The following is a 16,611-nucleotide window of genomic DNA, read 5'->3' on the forward strand; positions in this document are numbered from 1 at the left end:
AAACTTCTTAAAGAAAACATAGGAGAAACACTTCAGGAAGTAGGACTGGGCACAGACTTCATGAATACGACCCCAAAAGCATGGGCAACCAAAGGAAAAATAAACAAATTGGATTATATCAAACTAATAATCTTCTGCACAGCAAAAGAAACAATTAACAGAGTTAAAAGACAACCAACAGAGTGGGAGAAAATATTTGCAAAATATGCATCTGACAAAGGAAAAATATCCAGAATATATAAGGAACTCAAACAACTTTACAACAAAAAAACAAGTAACCCAATGAAAAAATGGGCAAAAGGGCTAAATAGGCATTTCTCAAAGGAAGATATACAAATGGCCAACAGACACATGAAAAAATGCTCAACGTCACTCAGCATTTCAGAAATGCAAATCAAAACCACACTGAGATACCATCTCACCCCATTTAGGATGGCTAATATCCAAAAGACTGAGAATGATAAATGCTGGCGAGGTTGCGGAGAAAAAGGAACGCTCATACATTGTTAATGGGACTGCAAAATGGTGCACCTTTTATGGAATATGGTATGGAGGTTCCTCAAACAATTGCAGATAGATCTACCATATAACCCAGGTATCCCACTGCTGGGAATATACTCTGAGGAACGGAAATCATCACCTTGAAGGTATACCTGTTCTCCAGTGTTCGTTGCAGCACTGTTTACAATAGATAAGAGTTGGAACCAGCCCAAATGTCCATCATCAGATGAGTGGATACAGAAAATGTGGTATGTCTACACAATGGAATACTACTCTGCTATAAAAAAGAATGAAATAGTGCCATTTGCAACAACATGGATGGACCTAGAGAGAATTATATTAAGTGAAACGAGTCAGGCACAGAGAGAGAAATATCACATGTTCTCACTTATCTGTGGGCGCTATAAATAAATAAATAAATAAATACACAAATAACCTGGGGATGGGAGGGAAGAAGACACAACAATTACAATTCCTTGAAGTTGATATGACAAGCGAACAGAAAGGAGGTTGTTGGGAGGGAGAGGGGAGAGAGAGGTGTGAGGAGGTTTTGGTAATCGGCCACAATAATCAACCACATTGTATATTGACAAAATAAAATAAAATTAAAAAAAAAGAAATTAAGAGTTTTTTTTTTAAAATGAAATTATTTTGACAATCCCACTTTCAAGAGAATTGATATTCTGAAAGACCCTTCCACCAAAAACTCCTGAGTTGCTGGATGAATTACAAGTATACTTTTCAATGCATTATTGAGCTTGTAAGAGAGGAAGAGAAATTTTTATGGGCTAACAGACTAAGAGAACAAAGTAGCCAGAACTACCCTGGGAGCAAATGCCAAGCCAGGAAACCAGGTTTAGGGAGAAGGAAGCTTAATGGAAGGGCCCAGGGGCCTGCTCAAGGCAGGGATAGCTGAACCTGGGATTCCCGCATAATGGGAAACCACCCAAAGGACTATACTGGTATGAAAATGGGCTGAGACAAACCCAACTGCTGGCAAAGAAAACTTTTGAGGAATAAAAGGGTCATCAAAAGTTCATGGAAAGATTTGCATTATCTTTTAACTTTGTTTTTCCACAAACTTTTTGAAGTACCCTTGTATACACAAAAGATGTAAATTACATCGGGAAAAACATTCATGAATAATATTCATTTTTTAAAAAAACCCATCTATTCATTTATAAACCCTAAAAAGAATGTAGTTAACAAAGGAAAACTTCACTTCTAAAGGTTCATTAATAAAAATCACTGACAAATTTAGATTGATAAGAAGGAAAGACATAATGAATTTTTTTTATTTAATGTGCTGGGAGTAAGCAAGGCACAAAGAATCACGAGAGAGTAATGTCCCAATTTTCTATTGGGGTACAGAGTTTATATACTCATCTCCATAGGGAAAGGGGACAAGGGGTGTAGGAGTAAATGATCCTTAGGTGAACACAATGGGCCTGGAACACACACAATGGCCTGGGACAAAGCCTACTTGGCAGTCATTTAACAATGACTGTTAAATGATTTTCTTTAAAATACTGAATGGTACTGAAATATGACAATAGCCTGTGATAAAAGTTAGCCCAGCTGTATTGACAGATTCCAGTCTTCCTTCCTGTGATAGGAGTTAAGTTAGTGAAAACTCAGGGAAAGAACTGTCTTCTTCTTTGGAGGGTCTGGACTTTAGGCAGATGAGGGAACAGCTTCATCCTGTGCTTTGGAGAATGTCAGAGGACTGAGGGACAGGAGAGGGGGATCAGAGAGACCTTGAGGCTGCTTCTTTATCTCAGCTTGTCAAAGCACCATATTTTGGGGGTAACAGCTTTCTGCACACCAACAAGAGGGTAAAAAGTAGGAGAAAGGTTTTGCCATATTTATAAGTGACAAAAGAAGATGTAAGGAACTACTGCAAAATCAACAAAAAAGCTAAGCAACTCAATAGAAAATGGGCAAAAATTTGAATAAACACTTTGGCAAAAAAATCACAGAAATGGCTAAAAACATATGAAAAGATGCTTAGACTTGTTAATAATCAAGAAAATGCAGATAAAAACCGCAATAAAATATTCTTCACCTGCTGGATTGGCAAAAATAAGATAATAGTTTATACTTGAAATTTGCTAAGAGAGTAGATTTCAAGTGTTCTCACCGCACACACACAAACAAGGTGACTGTGAGGTGATGGATATTTTAATTAGCTTGATTGTGATAACACTTCACATGTATACATTTATCAGAACATCATGTTGTAAACCCTAAATATATGCAATTTTTTCAATCATGCCTCGGTAAAACTGGGGAAAAGAAGAAAAAAGAGAAAAAAAGAAAAAAAAAAACTAACTACAACTCCAATATAATTTTTTAAAAATTAAAGAAAACCCAGATTGTAACTAAGAGGAAATGTTCCCTTCTCTTACCTCATCTTTTATCTCATAACCCTTGACAGATACCTGGCTTACTTTTTTTTGTTTGTTTGTTTGTTTTTTTTAAATTTTATTTTGTCGATATACATTGTGGCTGATTATTGCTCCCCATCACCAAAACCTCCCTCCCTTCTCCCTCCCCCCCTCCCCCCCAACAATGTCCTTTCTGTTTGCTTGTCGTATCAACTTCAAATAATTGTGGTTGTTATATCTTCTTCCCCCCCCCCGGTTTGTGTGTGTGTGTGTGTGTGTGTGTGTGTGTGTGTGTGTGTGAATTTATATATTAATTTTTAGCTCCCTCCAATAAGTGAGAACATGTGGTATTTCTCTTTCTGTGCCTGACTTGTTTCACTTAATATAATTCTCTCAAGGTCCATCCATGTTGTTGCAAATGGCAGTATTTCATTCGTTTTTATAGCTGAGTAGTATTCCATTGTGTAGATGTACCACATTTTCCGTATCCACTCATCTGATGATGGGCATTTGGGCTGGTTCCAACTCTTGGCTATTGTAAAGAGTGCTGCGATGAACATTGGGGAACAGGTATACCTTCGACTTGATGATTTCCATTCCTCTGGGTATATTCCCAACAGTGGGATGGCTGGGTCGTATGGTAGATCTATTTGCAATTGTTTAAGGAACCTCCATACCATTTTCCATAGAGGCTGCACCATTTTGCAGTCCCACCAACAATGTATGAGAGTTCCTTTTTCTCCGCAGCCTCACCAGCATTTATCGTTCATAGTCTTTTGGATTTTAGCCATCCTAACTGGGGTTAGATGGTATCTCAATGTGGTTTTGATTTGCATTTCCCGGATGCTGAGTGATGTTGAGCATTTTTTCATATGTCTGTTGGCCATTTGGATATCTTCCTTAGAGAAATGCCTACTTAGCTCTTTTGCCCATTTTTTAATTGGGTTGCTTGTTTTCTTCTTGTACAGTTGTTTGAGTTCCTTATATATTCTGGATATTAATCCTTTGTCAGATGCATATTTTGCAAATATTTTCTCCCACTCTGTTGGTTGTCTTTTAACTCTTTTAATTGTTTCTTTTGCTGTGCAGAAGCTTTTTAGTTTGATATAATCCCATTTGTTTATTTTTCCTTTGGTTGCCCATGCTTTTGGGGTCGTATTCATGAAGTCTGTGCCCAGTCCTATTTCCTGAAGTGTTTCTCCTATGTTTTCTTTAAGAAGTTTTATTGTCTCAGGGTGTATATTTAAATCCTTAATCCATTTTGAGTTGATTTTAGTATACGGTGAGAGGTATGGATCTAGTTTCATTCTCCTGCATATCGATATCCAGTTATCCCAGCACCACTTGCTGAAGAGGCTTGGTGCCTTTGTCAAAGATCAGATGGCAGTAAGTGTGTGGGTTGATTTCTGGATTCTCTATTCTATTCCATTGGTCAGTGTGTCTGTTTTTATGCCAGTACCATACTGTTTTGGTTATTATAGCTTTGTAGTATAGCTTAAAGTCAGGTAGTGTTATGCCTCCAGCTTTATTTTTTTTGCTGAGCATTGCTTTGGCTATTCGTGGTCTTTTATTGTTCCATATAAATGTCTGAATAGTTTTTTCCATTTCTGAGAAAAATGTCTTTGGAATTTTGATGGGGATTGCGTTGAATTTGTATATCACTTTGGGTAGTATGGACATTTTCACTATGTTGATTCTTCCAATCCAAGAGCATGGAATATCTTTCCATCTTCTTGTATCCTCTCTAATTTCTCTCAGCAGTGGTTTGTAGTTCTCATTATAGAGATTTTTCACATCCTTGGTTAACTCAATTCCTAAGTATTTTATTTTTTTGGTGGCTATTGTAAATGGGCAGGCTTTCTTGATTTCTCCTTCTGCATGTTCACTATTGGAGAAAAGAAATGCTACTGATTTTTGTGTGTTGATTTTGTATCCTGCTACTGTGCTGAAATCATTTATCAATTCCAACAGTTTTTTTGTAGAGGTTTTAGGCTGTTCGATATATAGGATCATGTCATCTGCAAACAGGGACAGTTTGACTTCATCTTTTCCAATCTGGATGCCCTTTATTTCCTTCTCTTCTCTGATTGCTCTGGCTAGTACTTCCAACACTATGTTGAATAGGAGTGGTGAGAGTGGGCATCCTTGTCTAGTTCCTGTTCTTAAAGGAAAAGCTTTCAGCTTTTCCCCATTCAGGATGATATTGGCTGTGGGTTTGGCATATATGGCTTTAATTATGTTGAGATACTTTCCCTCTATACCTAACTTATAGAGGGTCTTTGTCATGAATGAGTGCTGAACTTTATCAAATGCTTTTTCAGCATCTATAGAGATGATCATATGGTCCTTGTGTTTGAGTTTATTAATATGGTGTATCACATTTATTGATTTGCGTATGTTGAACCAACCTTGCATCCCTGGGATGAATCCCACTTGATCGTGATGAATAATTTTTCGTATATGTTGCTGTATTCTGTTTGCTAGTATTTTAGTGAGGATTTTTGCATCTATATTCATCAAGGATATCGGCCTGTAGTTTTCTTTTTTGGTTATATCTTTACCTGGTTTTGGTATCAGGATGATGTTTGCTTCATAGAATGAGTTTGGGAGATTTGCGTCCGTTTCAATCTTTTGGAATAGTTTGTAAAGAATCGGTGTCAATTCCTGTTTGAATGTTTGGTAAAATTCTGCTGTGAATCCATCTGGTCCTGGGCTTTTCTTTGTTGGGAGCCTTCTGATAACAGCTTCAATCTCCTTTATTGTTATTGGTCTGTTCAAATTTTCTACGTCTTCACGGTTCAGTTTTGGGAGCTTGTGTGTGTCCAGAAATTTATCCATTTCCTCCAGATTTTCAAATTTGTTGGCGTATAGATGTTTATAGTAGTCTCGAATGATTCCTTGTATTTCAGATGAGTCAGTTGTAATATCGCCTTTTTCATTTCTAATTTTTGTTATTTGAGTCTTCTCTCTTCTTTTTTTGTTAGCCATGCTAATGGTTTGTCTATTTTATTTATCTTTTCAAAAAACCAACTTTTTGATTCGTTGATCTTTTGAATTGTTTTTTGGTTTTCAATTTCATTCAGTTCTGCTCTGATCTTAATGATTTCTTTCCGTCTGCTAACTTTAGGTTTGGATTGTTCTTGTTTTTCTAGTTCTTTAAGGTGAAGTGTTAGGTTGTTCACTTGCCATCTTTCTATTCTTCTGAAGTGAGCATTTTATGCAATAAATTTTCCCCTCAATACTGCTTTTGCAGTATCCCACAGGTTTTGGTATGATGTATCATTGTTTTCATTAGTTTCAATAAACTTTTTGATTTCCTGCTTGATTTCTTCTTGGACCCATATGTCATTAAGTAGAATGCTGTTTAATTTCCATGTGTTTGTATAGTTTCCAGAATTTTGTTTGTTATTAATTTCTAGTTTTAATCCATTGTGGTCTGAGAAGATACATGGGATAATTCCAATTTTTTTGAATTTATTGAGACTTGATTTGTGACCTAATATGTGATCTATCCTGGAGAATGATCCATGTGCTGATGAGAAGAATGAATATTCTGAGGTTGTTGGGTGGAATGTTCTGTAGATATCTGCCAATTCCAATTGGTCTAGAGTCTTGTTTAGATCTTGTGTTTCTCTACTGATTCTTTGCCTAGATGATCTGTCTAATATTGACAGTGGAGTGTTCAGGTCCCCTGCTATTATGGTATTAGTGTCTATTTCCTTCTTTAGGCCTAATAGAGTTTGTTTTATAAATCTGGCTGCTCCAACATTGGGTGCGTACATATTTATGATTGTTATGTCTTCTTGATGGATCAGTCCTTTTATCATGAAGTAGTGTCCCTCATTGTCTCTTTTTATGGTTTTTAGTTTAAAGTCTATTTTGTCAGATATAAGAATAGCTACTCCAGCTCGTTTTTCTTTTCTGTTTGCATGGTAAATCTTTTTCCATCCTTTCACTCTTAGTCTGTGTGAATCTTTATGGGTGAGGTGGGTCCCTTGTAGGCAGCATATAGTTGGGTCCTGCTTTTTGATCCAGTCAGCCAGTCTGTGTCTTTTAATTGGGGAATTTAAGCCTTTAACATTAAGAGTTGTTATTGAAAGGTGTTGATTTATTCCTAGCATTTTATTGGTTGTTTGGTTGTCTTAGGTGTCTTTTGTTCCTTGCTTTCTGATTTACTGTTTGGTTTCTTTGTTTGTTGGTTCCTTAGGTTGTAGATAGTGTTTTTGTTAGCTTGTTTTCTCTTCATGAATGCCATTTTTATTGTACTAGTGGGTTTAGATTTTTCTTGGGTTTTTATGGCAGTTCTAGTTATTTTTCAGGAACCAAACCCAGTACTCCCTTGAGGATTTCTTGTAAGGGTGGTCGTGTGGTAGTGAACTCCCGCAGTTTTTGTTTGTCTGAGAAATATACTATTTTCCCCTCATTTTGGAAGGATAGCCTTGCGGCGTAGAGTATTCTTGGCTGGCAATCTTTGTCTTTTAGTATTTTGAAAATATCATCCCATTCCTTTCTAGCTTTTAGGGTTTGTGATGAAAAGTCTGATGTTAACCTGATTGGGGCTCCCTTATAGGTGATTTGACGCTTCTCTCTTGCAGCTTTTAAGATTCTCTCTTTGTCTCTGAGTTTTGCCAATTTGACTATGACATGTCTTGGAGAAGGCCTTTTTGGGTTGAATACGTTTGGAGATCGTTGAGCTTCCTGGATCTGAAGATCTGTGATTTTTCCTATACCTGGGAAGTTTTCTGCCATTATTTTGTTGAATATGTTTTCAATGGAATCTCCATTTTCCTCCCCTTCTGGAATACCCATGACTCGGATATTTGAGCGCTTGAGGTTGTCTGATATCTCTCTCAGATTTTCTTCCATGTCCTTGATTCTTTTTTCTTTCTTTTTGTCTGCTTGTGTTATTTCAAACAGCCCATCTTCAAGTTCAGAGGTTCTCTCTTCAACTTCGACAAGCCTGCTGGTTAAACTCTCCGTTGTGTTTTTTATTTCGCTGAATAACTTCTTCAGTTCAGCAAGTTCTGCTACATTTTTTTTCAGGACATTGATTTCCTTGTATATTTCCTCTTTCAGATCCTGTATACTTTTCCTCATTTCATCATGATGTTTAGCTGAGTTTTCTTGTATCTCATTCAGTTTCCTTAGAATTATCACTCGAAATTCCTTGTCAGTTATTTCAAGGGCTTCTTGTTCTATAGGATCTAGAGTATGAGATTTATTAACTTTTGGTGGTGTACTTTCTTGATTTTTTGTATTTCTGGTGTCTTTTTTTTGGTGTTTATTCATTGTGGCAGGGGGTTTCACAGTCCACTGGTTTGAGACTAATGACTAACTAGGATGTTGCTGTGGTTGCCAATTTGGTATGGCTCCCACCCTAACTGCTCAGTTGGCCTCTAGTGTCTTGTGTGTGTGGTTGCCTCGGGTCTTGGGCTTCTCCGGGGATCCACCTTTCTGGTCAGCTTGGACTCTGCTGGGCTGGTGGATCACGTACCACAGGGTGTGTGATCTCTGTTGAGCTTTCACTTCCTGTACAGGACTTCTCCCCGTTCCGTGTGCTCTGGCCCAGGCTGTTAGATCGTGCAGTGGCGACACCATCGGGTGTGTCGTTTCTGTCGAGTCTCCACCTCCCTGGCCGCACGTCTCCCCCCTCTGTGCACACTGTGCTGGGTTGGGGCGTGTCTTCTGCACCCCTCGTCTATCAGCTGGGCCTTCAAGACCCTGCTCAGCACCGCCTCGCCCAGGAAGTCTACCAGGTTTCTGCTAGGCACAGACGACCGGAATCTCTGGGTGCCTTTGTAGCACTGTGTAGATCTTTCTCGGGTCTTGTTCACCTTTGTATCCCCCGGGTATAAACCGAGTCTAGTGCCCGCCTGCAGCCTGCTCTCCAGCAGGTTCAAGCGGACCTGGGAACTCTCCTACCACACTATTCCCAACCAGAAATTCGTTAGGCTTTTTTCCAAACTGGTGGTCGCAGAGATGGTATCTGCCTCCCAGTAACAGGAAGTTTACCGGGGCCGGAATCCAGGGTGTGGTGGAGTGACAGTAGGCCCGCCCGTACTTCCTTGCCCTCCCAACACTGGTCGGGACTCCCCACGCCCCCAGCCCCGCCAGAGAACCGCGGAGGGAGTGGGAGAGGAGGCCGGCCCGCAGGCTCCGGAAAGCCCCGCGCCAGGCCAAGCAAATGGGCTCAGTGATGGCCGAGCAGGGTGGAGCTGCCCGCACCTGGGAAATTGGAGGCAGCACCGGGGCGGTGAGTGGCCTGGTGGTGCAGGCGGGAGCCGCGTGGGCATCCACCCCCCGAACAGAGCTGTGCCAGGGATCACTCACAGTGCTGTGCCAGGTCGGGTGCTCGCTCTCTGTCTCTGGTTTGTCGCCTTCCGTGTTCTCGGCGCTGTCGCCTCGGGCTGTTCAGTCGCAGCGCGGCTCGGGCACTCCCAGGAGTCTTCTTTAATGCCGGTCTGAAACCTCGAATCCTGAATAGGGCAGCTGGCCACCTTCAGCGTGGCCCCAGCCTCCGGGATCCTGGCTGCATCCACAGCAGCCCTGGCGCCGTGTTCCCTGTTTCAAGACTCGCTTTTGCAGCTAAGAATCAGTTCTTTTCCTGCTCCACACTTCAAAGCTGTTGCCTGTAAATGAGGCAGCCTCTCCTGCCGGGGGCAAAGTGGCGTTGAGCCCCCACGACCGGCCAGCAGCTGTAGTCCTCCCTTAAGAGATGGTGAGAGGAAGGTCCACAAGTTTCCCGGCTGCCTGAGGCCCAGTGGCCGCCTTTTACACCTCAGCTACTCCGCGCCAGCCGCCGCAGCCGCCGCCATCTTGAAACGTCGATACCTGGCTTACTGAGTTGCTTCCATCACAAGGTCCCCCCAGCAGATCCTGCACTAACATTCTCTCTCTGTCCTCTCTATGTCTCTTCTCTGTCTCTGTCTCATTTCTTTCTCCTCCCTTTACTGAGGAAATATACTGGCCATATAAAATGTATTTTGGATATCTTTCCCTTTTCTACTTGCTGGTGTAGCTTGTATAAAATTAAAATTTTCTCTTTCTTGTTGAAAGGTCTTCTCCAAAATCCTCTAGATCTAGTGCCTTCTAGGGGTTAGTTTCTGACTACCAGTCCAATTTTTTTTATTGTGTCTGGTTTCTTTGTGTTTTCTATTTCTTTTTGAGTCAATTTTATTACTTGGTTTTAAAAATATTTTTATTTAATTTAAGATTTGTAAGGTACCAGACCAGTGCTTTTCAAAGTAATCTTATTTCAAAATTGTCTCTGTGTCTGAGTTTTGACCCATTTTTCATTCCAATATTAATTATTCGTGTCTTTTCCCCTTTGCTCAGTGTTACTGGAGGTTTGCTTATATCTTTTGTTTTCCATTTCATTGATTTCTGCAATTGTGTTTACCTTTCTCTTCTACTTTTTAAAAAATTACTTACCTGTTTTTTTTTTTTAGTTTCTTAGTCCAAATGCTTAAGCCAATAATTTTCAAACCTTAAGAAAATCTATATGAAAGAAAAAATGCTGTAAGTTCTTTTTTTAAGTTTAGAAATTGTAAGAGCCACTGTTATTTAATTAAGTTACAAGCTACTCTGAGTTGTGGCAAGGTTCCAGGAAAATATCAACCAGTACTTCAAAATATTAGAAGTTGTACTGAGTTTCTAAAAAGTTAGAAACAAAAATTCAGTGTCAGATGAAAATAAAATGGGAAAAGAGAAAAAAATTGTGTTTTTGCCCTCTCAGTTCAATTATATCTGATGTTATTAATAATAGGTATTATTCATGAATTATCACATTTTCTGACTTCCTATAATTACTCAAATTTGCTTCATAAACTTGACATTTCCTCAAACATGGAAGTTTTCTTTTCCTTTTGATAAAGACAGGCTCTGCAGTAAAGCAATTTAACAACAAAAGAATTTTTATTTCTTTGCGTGGAGTGGCAATGAAAAAAGAACTGTGAGCAAGAGAGGCAGAAGAAGACAACAGAGTAATATATCTTGTTTTATAAACATTAGGGTATAACTAGATTAAATAGCACTTGGGAACTTGGCCTTAGTTGGTTAGTTAGCCATGAAGCTGTTTAAGTCACTAGCACACAAATTTAGCTTCCCTAACATAACAGCGCAAGTCATTTTATAGCACAGCATCTGAATAAACAAAGTACTTTGGCTGTTCTTACATCATTTTCTTCATTCCTTATACACTAGATAGCCTTTATTAAACTCTATGATCAGGTTATAGTTCTGCTCATGATGTGAAAAAGGAATTTAGAAAACCTGCATTGCAGGCATAGTGCTTGCTACTGGATTTAAGATGTCACCTTTGCCACCACTCTCTTTGAAAAATGACCCCTTGGTTGCAAGTTGTACCTGCTCTCACCCTGAGGCAGTGAGTGCCAGTGATTCAGTGGTTGGGGTATCCATAGGAAATGAGGAAGAAAAGCTGGTGAGGAATGAAGTGTCACCAGCATTGTAAGAGTTTAAGTGCATAAGCCACACTCATGTTCCTGGAAGCTTCAGGGACAAAGGAAGACAGTACTCTTGGCATGGATACCCCTGGTGATAAGTCTGACAAAGAGAGAAACAGATGGTCAAAAGGACCTGAACAGGGCAGGAAAAAAAAGGTAGATGCCACATCACAACCAAGAATTCCTAGTCATGAGGACCCTCTGAATTACATGAAATGATTGAGAGGCAATAGGCATATAGGTGATTGTGGTGTAGAGAAGCAGAGGAAATACATTTTGAGGGTCTGAATACCTAGAATAGGAGGGAAAGAAGAACATGGTCCAAGTAGAAGTAGTAGTAATAATTAAAATAGCCATAATTGAATCTCTCCATAATTGAACAAATGAGGTAGTTAAAATCATTGACCTTGTTGTGACAGATCATGAAGCTTATCAAGGGTCACATATTAAAATGCAGAATTGGCATTTGAGCATGAGGGGTTCTGACTTTGGAGTCTGAGGGCTGTCTCTGCCTCTCTAGGCAGTGCTGGGTGTTGGGATCCAGAAAGAGGCAAGAGCACAGAAAATCCTGGGGCTGTTCATTGTAGCTTTTAGGGGAGGTTTTGAGTGTAAGACACTGGAGGACACCATGAGAAATCTTTTTGATTTCTGACTCAGTCTCTTGACTTGTGCTGGTTCCTAGGGCTGCCATAACAAAGTACCACAAACTGGGTGGCTTACAACAACAGAAATTTATTGTCTTATAGTTCTGGAGACTACGAGTCTGAAATCAAGGTGCCAGCAGGGCCACACTCCCTCTGACATCTGTAGAGAAGATCTTTCCTTGACTCTTCTAGCGTCTGGTGTTTGCTGGTAACCCTTGGCGTTCCTTGGCCTGTGCAGAGATGTGTAACACACACATCTCTGCCTCTATTGTCACATGGAGAGCCTCCCTTCCTGGGTCTTCACATTGTCTTCTGTGTGTATGTCTCTTCTCCTCTTCTCATCAACAGTCCTATGAGATGGGCATTGTTATCCACATTTTATGGACAAAGACATTGCGTCTCAGAGAGGTCAATTGACTTACTCAGAGTTACACAGCCAGTAAGAAACAGAGGCGGAATTCTGTGTAACTACAAAGCCCAGCTCTTTTCCTTTACCCAAGTGACTCCAGAAGCCTCACCAGGACCAGAATCCAGTCGCTGCTGCCAGACAAGCTTCTGGCTCTTCCTTAGTAAGGGGATAAATCACTTGGGGAAGAGGGGAAAGAGTGAGAGGGCTGGATTTCATCCAGTGACTGAGGAGGAGAAGGAAATCAGCAATGAGGCTCAAATAGCACCTGGGTTCCCCAAATCAGCTCTCATCTCCTTTTCCCCTTTTTTGGGCTTGGTCTTGTAATCCAGTGAGAGTGCTGAAAGACAGGCATAGGGGACACTAATCAGAAAGCAGAGGATCCCTGAAAGGATTAATATCAAGAATATATAAGGAACTCAAACAACTTTACAAGAAGAAAACAAGCAACCCAATTAAAAAATGGGCAAAAGAGCTAAGTAGGCATTTCTCTAAGGAAGATATCCAAATGGCCAACAGACATATGAAAAAATGCTCAACATCACTCAGCATCCGGGAAATGCAAATCAAAACCACATTGAGATACCATCTAACCCCAGTTAGGATGGCTAAAATCCAAAAGACTCTGAACGATAAATGCTGGCGAGGTTGCGGAGAAAAAGGAACTCTCATACATTGTTGGTGGGACTGCAAAATGGTGCAGCCTCTATGGAAAATGGTATGGAGGTTCCTCAAACAATTGCAGATAGATCTACCATATGACCCAGCTATCCCACTGTTGGGAATATACCCAGAGGAATGGAAATCATCAAGTCGAAGGTATACCTGTTCCCCAATGTTCATCTCAGCACTCTTTACAATAGCCAAGAGTTGGAACCAGCCCAAATGTCCATCATCAGATGAGTGGATATGGAAAATGTGGTACATCTACACAATGGAATACTACTCAGCTATAAAAACGAATGAAATACTGCCATTTGCAACAACATGGATGGACCTCGAGAGAATTATATTAAGTGAAACAAGTCAGGCACAGAAAGAGAAATACCACATGTTCTCACTTATTGGTGGGAGCTAAAAATTAATATATAAATTCTCACACACACACACACACACACACACACTCACACACACAAAACTGGGGGGGGAAGAAGATATAACAACCACAATTACTTGAAGTTGATACGACAAGCAAACAGAAAGGACATTGTTGGGGGGGAGGGGGGAGGGAGAAGGGAGGGAGGTTTTGGTGATGGGGAGCAATAATCAGCCACAATGTATATCGACAAAATAAAATTTTAAAAAAAAAAAAAAAAGAAAGCAGAGGATCCCTGGATGTTGCCTGAAGAGCACATCTAAAGCCAGTTTGGTTCAAAAGAACTAAATGTCACAATTTGGAATTTACTGCAGGAGGAATTGAGATTAAGATCAAATGAATTTCCCATCAATGTCCATGAGTCCTGTTGCTGTCTCTACTGTTATAGTGAGATAGGAGGTGCTCAGTTGACTTGGATTACAGGACACACCTCTGGGTTTCAAGTCACTCCCAGAGATCTCCGGCCACTCCTCTAAGTCCTCCCCTAGAGGAGAGTTATTGTTGATAGTTAGACCTATTTTTGGCACCAACACAGGGAAATAGAGACCACAAGGGGCTGGCTTATGCAAATCCAGTGGCTGGGTATTCTCAGTAGAGAGGGGTTATGTAACCCTGGTGCTCAGTAAAGTGGAGTTTATCCTCTGAATGACTTCCACTAGAGGTGCTAGAGAGCACAGAATATTCTTGACTATGTCTGACACATGTGATAGAATTTGACCAATGAACATGCCCTAAAAGGAGAATAATTGAGCATGTGCAAAACTATATTACACAACAGGGAACCTCCCCCTTAATTGAATATGTATTAGATACTGAAACTGTAAAAGCTGAATCCCAGCAGAAGGTGGGTTGTTGCTCACTTTCCTGGGGCCAACCTGCACTTCAAGGGTGGAGGTGTGGATGCTTTCTTTCGTATTGGACTTACTTTCACAAGCGGCTGCTCACATTCTTGAGCCAGCCTGCATTCTGTACTGAACTTTGTGTATTACTACTTTTGTGTTAAACTTGGAGTGGGCCCTGCTCAGTCTCTGGAGCTAGGCTGCACTTTCTCTGTGAAGTCCATATCTCTTATTCCGTACATTGTCAGGTCTCAATTTCTACTGTGACTCTGTCCTTGAATTCTTTCCTGTGGTGGAGTCAAGAACCTGGTGAGAGGATGAGGTGGGTTGAGGCCGGATACCAGACCTCCCCAGACCCTTCCTCTGGCATCAATAGCACCAAACTACTTACTTTGTATGGTTAGAGTTTCTATAGCAATTGTGAAGGAAGACATGGTAGAAATATAAATATTTGTTAAATCTTTCCACTATGGGTTTTTGACTTATTTTCTAGTATAGACTCAGTGTTTATCATATTGCCTAGAAACTTACACAATGCTTGGTGCATTATACAGTGCCTGGAACTGAGTAGGAGCTTAATAAATACTTAGAGATTGAATGTGTTGGGAAAAAATTTATATTCAAGTGATCTTAGTCTTCCCTTCACTGACTTTGAAATTCCACTTAGACTTTTATGTTCCAAACGATTTTGTAAGACCTGAAATTGAAATCATTCATCTTTTATTTTGCTGTTTAAAATTCATCATTTCTTTAAAAAGACCCACCAGCAAGAACAGAAAGATGAAGAGTTATAAAATAAGAATATAAGAACTGTAACTGGATGGCTGCCTTTGGAAACAGAAGCCAGTAGACAGATTGTTTTGGCCTCCTAATATTCAAATGTTTTCAAGGGCTGTTTGTATTATGTTTAAGCATTTCCATCAGCCATGGCAGTGATTTTCAAAAAGTACACTTCCTGCAACACTTGTCACCAACCAGTTATGCCAGCAAGTCCAACTTGCAGAGTCTTTTGGTCTTTCAGCCACTGAGGAAGGAAAGTTGCCTACCTGAATGGGAGATGACAGACCTTCCTAGACAGTCGTCCTGATTGGGCACTGTGCAAGGCACAGAGGGACACAAAGATTACAAAAAAAAAAAGTGGTGGTTTCTACCCTCAGAATGGAATGACCTGCAATGAATAGTCCCTCATTTTCACGTTTCTTTTCTAACCCATTCAGTGACTTTAATTTATCTAATGGAGCATGATAACAAAGGTCAATGATGAAGCTATTTTCCTATCCAATTCAGTAAGTGTCATGAAGATTTATAACGCACTGAACTCAACTTCCTTTCCTCTGGGAGGGTGAAAAGTTTTCAATTAAAGGAGGGGCCTGGGATTTTTCTCAAGGGGATACAGTGTCTCCAGGCCGGCTCTCTGAATGGATTGATCTTTCAGGGGTTCCCTGACTGTAACCCATCTTTCTCTGAGAAGGGGGCCTTTATAAGTGCATGCTAGGGACATGTTCTGGGGCCATCCCTGTGCCTATGGTGCAGAGTAACAAAGTTCGATCCCTTCTCACAGTTGACATCTTTAGTTGGCAGCTGGAGGCTGAGTACACAGGAGAACATGGGAGAGGGTGGGCACTGTGCGTGGGCTAAAATTTGCATTGTTCTCAATGCTCAGAGAGATCAGATTCCTTTTCTGATTGCATTTATCCAATATATCATATTAATCAATGGAATTCCTAAAATTTCTGAATCAGATGGGCTTGGAGCAACAGTCATTTTGAAAGGAAGGGCTAGAGAACTTCTCTTGAAGGTGTAGACAATGTAGTTTTTTAAGGCTTATTTGCAGATGGTTATTTGAGTGTTTATCTAGGCTGACTTTGGAGACAGATTATAGTGATGGGGAGCCTGAAGCCCCACTCCCCATCCCTCCCTGCTCTGTGTTGCTGCCACTGGTTATAACATAGAACAAAGGATAGTCAGTTTCAGAAGAGAGAAGAAGAATCCAAGCTGTAAGGTTTCCTCTTGTCCTCTCAAGACCTCAGTCCCCTCACCCCTCACTTTCAGCCCCCGACATTGTCTTCAGATGGGGATTCCCTGGACTTCTGCTAAGCTGTGTCTGTAGCTACCCTTCTTCGTTTTCATTTGCTACCGTTGAAGTCATTGCCCCATTGTCTGCAAACATGGACCTTCCGACTGAGTTCTGGATGCCCTTTCCCTCCACCGCCTCTGTCACCTCTATTTCCTTTCACTTTACCTGGAGCCCTTGGTCCTCTATGTGGTCTATGAAT

Source organism: Cynocephalus volans, chromosome 1, assembly GCF_027409185.1.
Source record: "Cynocephalus volans isolate mCynVol1 chromosome 1, mCynVol1.pri, whole genome shotgun sequence".
Taxonomy (NCBI): Eukaryota; Metazoa; Chordata; class Mammalia; order Dermoptera; family Cynocephalidae; genus Cynocephalus; species Cynocephalus volans.